Source organism: Myotis yumanensis, unplaced genomic scaffold (genome assembly GCF_028538775.1).
Source record: "Myotis yumanensis isolate MYYU_CA2020_CCGP unplaced genomic scaffold, mMyoYum1.0.hap1 SCAF_33, whole genome shotgun sequence".
Classification (NCBI taxonomy): Eukaryota; Metazoa; Chordata; class Mammalia; order Chiroptera; family Vespertilionidae; genus Myotis; species Myotis yumanensis.
In genome coordinates this window covers 655,035-661,585 of record NW_027223784.1, presented here as the reverse complement: position 1 = coordinate 661,585, position 6,551 = coordinate 655,035, and positions in this window count along the sequence as shown.

Genomic DNA, 6,551 nt, shown 5'->3' with positions numbered 1-6,551 from the left:
ACTAGGTTAGCGGAGGGGGAGTTGGTGGTGACCAGGCCAGCAGGTGGGGCATTTAGGAGTGATTAGGCCAGCACGCAGAGGCAGTGAGTGTCGAACAGGCTGACAGGGTGTGGGGGGGAGTTAGGGGTGACCAGACAGGCAGGCAGGTGAGCAATTAGGAGCCAGTGGTCCCGGATTGGAGAGGGTGTAGGCTGGTCTGAGGGAACCGCCACCCTCCCCCCCACACACATATGTAAACATTCACACTCACAGGACAGGGCCATGGCTTCTGTTGAGCAGTGCCTCCATCTTGAAGAGGTCAGCTGTCTTCTGACTGACCATGGCATGTCTATGTGAGTGAGCGCCCAAGCCAAGGGAGTTGAGAGCTCATGTCAGGCCCCTGCACTCCTGTAGTATACAAGTTCCCTATTTTCTGGCCAGATTGTAAGACTTCTCATCAGAAGTCTGTCATTCTCCACTCCTCGTCCCAAAAACACCCTGAAAGAAGGGAACAACATCCCAAGGCCTTCTAAGGCCTGGTGTCTTCTCTTCTGTAGCCCTGCCTCTTTCCAAGCAGGCTCAAATGCAGGAGATGCTGCTTCTACAGCCTCTTGTGAGGTCTTTGCCCAATACTATTACAGTTCCCTGCTACCTACAACACAAAGACAGCAACACCTTTCCAGCTTCTTTATGGTTCTTTAATGTCTTTGGTGTTCTCACTAAGACTATTGTTTCAATACATCCTTGAAGAGCTCATTAAGATCTATGAGCAAACTTATAACCATTGTCTTGAACTCTGTATGCAGTAGTTGGCTTGCTGGCATATCATTCCTTTGTCTCTGCATCTTGGGTGCTCCCCTGGTTTGTTTCTATGTACTAGGTAGATTTTCTGTGTCTCCTGACTAGGTAGAGTGTCCTTGTGTCATTGCTGTGCTATAGGGCCTAGTGGCTCAGCCTGCCCAGTCACCTGAGCTGGGAGCTCCAGGTGTACCTGTGTGGGCTGTTTGTTCAGTCTTGCTGTAGTTGAGCCTTGATTGCTGTTGGCATACCTGGGTGGAACTGACCTGCAAGCCAATTTGCTGTGAGGACCAGCTGAACCACAGTAGGAGAGGTGCTGTGCATGAGACCCTCCTATAGAGCAGGGCTTGCTTCAGTGGGGCTTTCAAGCTCACTGAGTCTGGCCCTGGAGTGTGTCGCTTGTGGGTGTGTAGAGCTGTAACCTGGTAGGTTTTGAAGCTGTCCAGAAGGTGCACTGTCTCTGGGGCCTCCCAGGAGGGGCAAAGTCAGCCACTGCTTAGGGACATCCGGCAGGACCTGGGGGCAGTCTGGAGATGGCTGCTATTTGTATTGGGCTTAGAAATGCCCAGGAGAGACCCAGCATGAAGCAATGCAGACTGCTGCTAGTGCTGGATCTTGGGTTGTTTTTAACATTTTTTTCTGATGCCAGCTGCTGCTTTTCTGTTAGGTGTTAGAGAAGTCTGAAGCCTGAGCCAGGCCAGGCCATACATATGGAAAATCTGCTACAAACAGCTTTTCTGGAGCTGCCAATTAGATGGGGTGGGGTCTCAGGAAACCACAAAGGTGGAGGAAAAATTGTGGGCCATATATGTTGATTATATGATGAGAGACTACTTGCATTGCTTTCTCTTACTTCATTTTTGTGTTGTCAGCTTTTATTTATTTTAAAGTGTGCAAAGGTGGTCTACAAGTGTGTACTAGTTTGGAAATAAAGTATTGAGTCATCTGTTCAGAGTGATTGGTTATTTTACTTATAGTCTGTATTATTTTTATTATATCTCCGGTTAAAATGTTAAAAGTAAAAATTCGCAGTTTGAATTGCATGTCTTTGCTTACAGTTTTAAATGATTTCATCCTTTCTATTATGAAATAGAATCCTTACCTAATCTATACTATGTTTACATCACTCAGCTATTTTTACTTAAATGGGTCCATGACTACAACATTTTAAAATATAGTATTTTCAGTATCGTAAGTGCTTGAATTCCCTGATGTCCCAAAGTCAAATTGGCTGTGTAAACATAACTCATGGGATAGTAACTGATCTGCATAAACAACTTTAATAAGGAAATTTGGTATTACTTTTGTAAACAAATCCTAATAAGATTTCTGCCACACAGGGGCCCTGACACAGAGTGACAGCCATAAGAACCATTCACATATTCTGGGTCTAAAATATTTCCTAGAGATCTATGCACCTCTGCCTCATTCCCAACATTTAAGATTTAGCTAATACCCCTTGGTTCCCTTGACTTTTTATGAATAAAAGGGTTTTCTAGTGCCCCAACTAATTCCGCCTAAATTACCACGCTTATTTTCCTTCTCAATATTCCTGTGCATAATAGTACTTGCATTCTTTTCCTAGAATATCTGTTATCTTTACCTCAACACTCATTGCTCAATAAAATAGGGGTTTTATCTTATTCAGAACAATTTCTCGGCACTCAGAAGGAACACGTGTAAATATCTGTTGAAAGAAGAAATTGAGGAATAATGTCTACACAAACTACATTGTGTTGTGCTTAGAAAGTAGCAAAAAAGGGAATGGCCATCAATTATTCTTCATAAGTCAAATAAATGGACCTTTGAACTCAACAAAAATTATGAGCCAAATCTAATCATTAGCTACTACAAAACCCTAAATATGAAGGTAGAGTGTGAGGGTCAACATGTACACAGCACCTTCAACATACCAGAAACCAAAAGGACATTGAGGAAATTAAAAGGACAATGAGGAATCACCTCACTCCTGTCAGAATGGGTACCATCAACTAATGACAAGTGCTGGCAAGCTTGTGGAGGAAAGGGCACCCTAGCACTCTGATGATGGAAAAGCAGACTGGTGCAGCCATAATGAAAAACAAAATGGGATGTCCATAAAAAAATTGAAAACGGAACTCCCATATGACCCTGCCATCTCACTTCTAGCCATTTATTTGAGGAAACGCAAAACACGCATCAGAAAGAATTTATGTCCCTATATATTCATAGCAGCACAATTTACAATTGCTAAGATTTGGAATGCACCTAAGTGCCTATCAGCAGGTGAGTGCATAAGAAAAACAAACTGCTGTACATTTACACAATGGAATACTACTCAGCAGAAAAAAAGGAAGAGCTCTTTCATTTGATAAGCATGGGTGAACCTATAGAGCATTATGCTAAGGGAATAAGCCAGCCAGAGCTACACAAGTATCACATGATCTCACTCTTATTTGGAAACTCATGAACAAAATAAATTGATTTTAAAAAATGGAGGCAGAGACATGGAAGCATGGACAGACTGTGGAAACTCACAGGGAAGGTAGGGGAGGGTGAAAGGATGATGGCTGAGAGATAACCAACCAAAGACCTTGTGTGAATGTATGCATTACACACAGAAGCAGACAATGGGGGTGGTCATGGCCTGGGGAAGGGAGCTGGGGTGGCCTGCTGAAGGGTCGATGGGGGGACGGAAACAGACGTATGTAATACTTTCAACACTAAAGATTTAAAAAAAATAACTGCCTTGAAAATAATGGAAAGAAAAAGGACATGTTATACTTTGTCAGGGGACAGGGGCTGTGTACACTTCAGGAGGACAGGGGCCTGATGTTAGCTCCCAATTCGTAGGTTCTCAATACCTTTGACTTGGGTAGTCACTGACATTGCAATTTTCTCAGACACCTACCCTTGTCAGCACAGAAGACAGGTGACGTTTTCAAGTTGCCATCACCGTAAACCAGAACCCACAAAAATGGGCCCAGAAGTTAGCAACCCTGATCATCATGGTTCACTGGCTTGTGGATAGCGGACATGAACGAACCTCTAGGCCAAGCTCATGGGATTCTCGTTACCCAGAGACCTGTGGGGAGTCGAGGGTTCCATGCTCTGTCAGAGGTCTTCTCTGGGCATCGCAGGTGGCTCCCTTCCCCTCTAAGTCCCATTATGTTCCTATCAATGTGGGGAAACCATTAGGGAGAGGTGAGGGAGGGAGAGGGTGCTGTCGACACCTCTCAAAATGGACCGGGGTCTGTCCGAAGTTGTATCCTTGCTTTCAAAGAAGAAAGGCTTTACCATGGGTCACACATCTTTGCCCAACATAAGGCATTCTGGAGGAAGTTAAAGCATCATGAATGGGATTAAAAGGGCCAGGGGATCCGGTATTGAGCTGGGGAGGGAGGACAGGAGTAGGAGCAGAGCATGGTGCTCAGTAGTCACTATCTAAGGCCACAAGGGGTCAGCAAGGCCCTGGAGTGGGGAGAGGTACTGATGTTGTTATCCTTTGCTGTTTAAAGTCTCATTAGCTGCATCCTGAGCCCTTCCTAGGTGGGACACAAAGACTGTATACTGTCTATGTCAATGTTTCTTGGGTCAGGATAATTCCTTTTCTGGAAGTGCCAGTAAGCATCTCCCAACAGAGGAGGATCAAGAAGGGGCTGAGGGAGAATTACCAATCTGCCTGTGGTCCCCGGGAAGGGCAGTAATTGTATCGCCCTAACCCCAGCCATCCTGGGTTATTCTTGTTATCTTTGTCCCACACAGCAATGGGGGGATGTCCGAGGATTCCTCTGCCATCAGCACTGTAACTCCTGCAATCGGAAAGTAAGGACACCCCAAGGTGGGCTTGATTCCCTCTGCTCTGTCATTGGGCTTTGTCTGTCCTGACTCAGAAACACAGGGATGGGACACAGGTAGGTTTACAGCTGTGAGTATGTGAAACACAGAGTTTATGCCTGTATTATTATTTATTAATCACTGTATTCTTTTCCATATGAACAACTGGAAAGCTACTTTTCCCCCCTCCCTGGATATATATAATAGACTCTCATATGCTTATTGATTACTGAGGCAGGAAAGTCCCATGAGCTGCCCACATAGCTAGAGAGAGAGTAAAGCTGGTGTTGCCATTCAATTTCATTACAAAGCCTGAGAACCAGGGGAGATGATGATGTAAATTTCAGTCTGAGGGCAGGCGAAGGTGAGATGAGATGTCCCATTCAATCCATGAGACACAGTGGGGTCAGATCCTTCTTATCTGGCCTTTTGTTCTTCTCAGGCCCTCAGTGGATTGTTTGAGCTCAATCTCTCGGGAAGGGCCATGTGTCTGCTATACTGAGTCAGCCAGTGAAATGCAGGTCGCATTCAGAAACACCCTCACAGACACATCCAGAAATAATGTGTAATCTGGGAACTCGGTAGCCCACTCAAGTTAATCAAAATATTAATCTTCAGAGAAGGAGGACCTTGCAACAATATGGCACTTTTAGTGCTAAAACCAGGAAAATTCTGGAAAAATCGGAAGAGTTTGTCACAGTGCAGTTTTTCTGGTGCTTACGCCTACTGATTGAGATGTCCAAACAGTTCTTGGCATTGTATATGCACAGCAGAAATACATATGTGCCAGGTAGAGATTGGATTGGCTCATCGACATATCACAAACACCTTGAGGGTCCTTCAAAACAAGGAGGACACACCCACCCGATACCTATTTCCTTTTGCTGAAAAAGGAGCCATTTTGGAAAGAGGCCAGGATCCAGGGTCCTCAATCTTTTTAAACAGGGGGCCGGTTCACTGTCTCTAGTTCATTGGAGAGCCGGACTATACTTTAAAAAAAAACTATGAACAAATTCCTATGCACACAGCAGCTCCAAAAACACCCGGAGGGCCGGAGAAATGTTTTTGGCAGGCCGCATGAGGCCCGCGGGCCTTAGTTGGTGGACCCCTGGGCCAGGTGATGGGAGACAGGCATTGTGAGAACTGCCTCCAGATTAGCTGTTTATTGCTCTAAGGGAGAAGACATGCTCCGTAAAACAGAGTTGCAACTCCAAAACTTGACTGCTCAGCTTCCTTGGATATGTTGTCAAAATGAGGTATCCCAAAAGATTGAGAGCACCTAACTCTCCTCAGTCCCTCAGGACCACAGTCACCATTTCTCACTGCTCTTATTTCAGCAACAGGCCCAGAGAGGGTCCGCCCGCGGAGGGGGGCCATCCTGCCAAGAGAGTCTGGGCACACAGACCTGAAAAGGGCAACAGTAGAAGACAATCCATCTCTGGCGCTCTGCTCTGGTGTAGAGATGAAAGCACTTAAAGGGAAAATTCTCCTGAGAACTGTAAAATGGCCCCAGGCATGCAGGCCCTCTTCTCCCCATGACTGCAGTTGAAGAGTTGGAAAGAGTTGCATATTCTGGGACTCTGACACACAAATAAAGAGGAAACTGTCACTGTCCCAAAAGAATACGCTAGAGAGACGGTTTGCATGCTATGGTGAGAGAGGCACCTGCAATGTTTCTCCAGCCCATTGTGAATGAAGGCTGTGGAAGCATCTTCAGAGCAGGAAGGGAGCCTGTGGGCACAGGGCCAGTTTAGTTCCCACTGTCCCAGGAGCTGGCACCACGGTAAAGAGTGTCAATCCTTCTTTGTGAGCAACAGTAATGATCAGCCTTGTTCTCCGACTGCAGCCCAGGTATGGTAAGTGTGTCCCCGTTGCCAGACTTGGGGCCAGAGAAGTGCTCAGGGATTCCTGAGGTCCCAGTGCTGACCCCATAAATCAGGAAGTTAGGGTCCATGTCA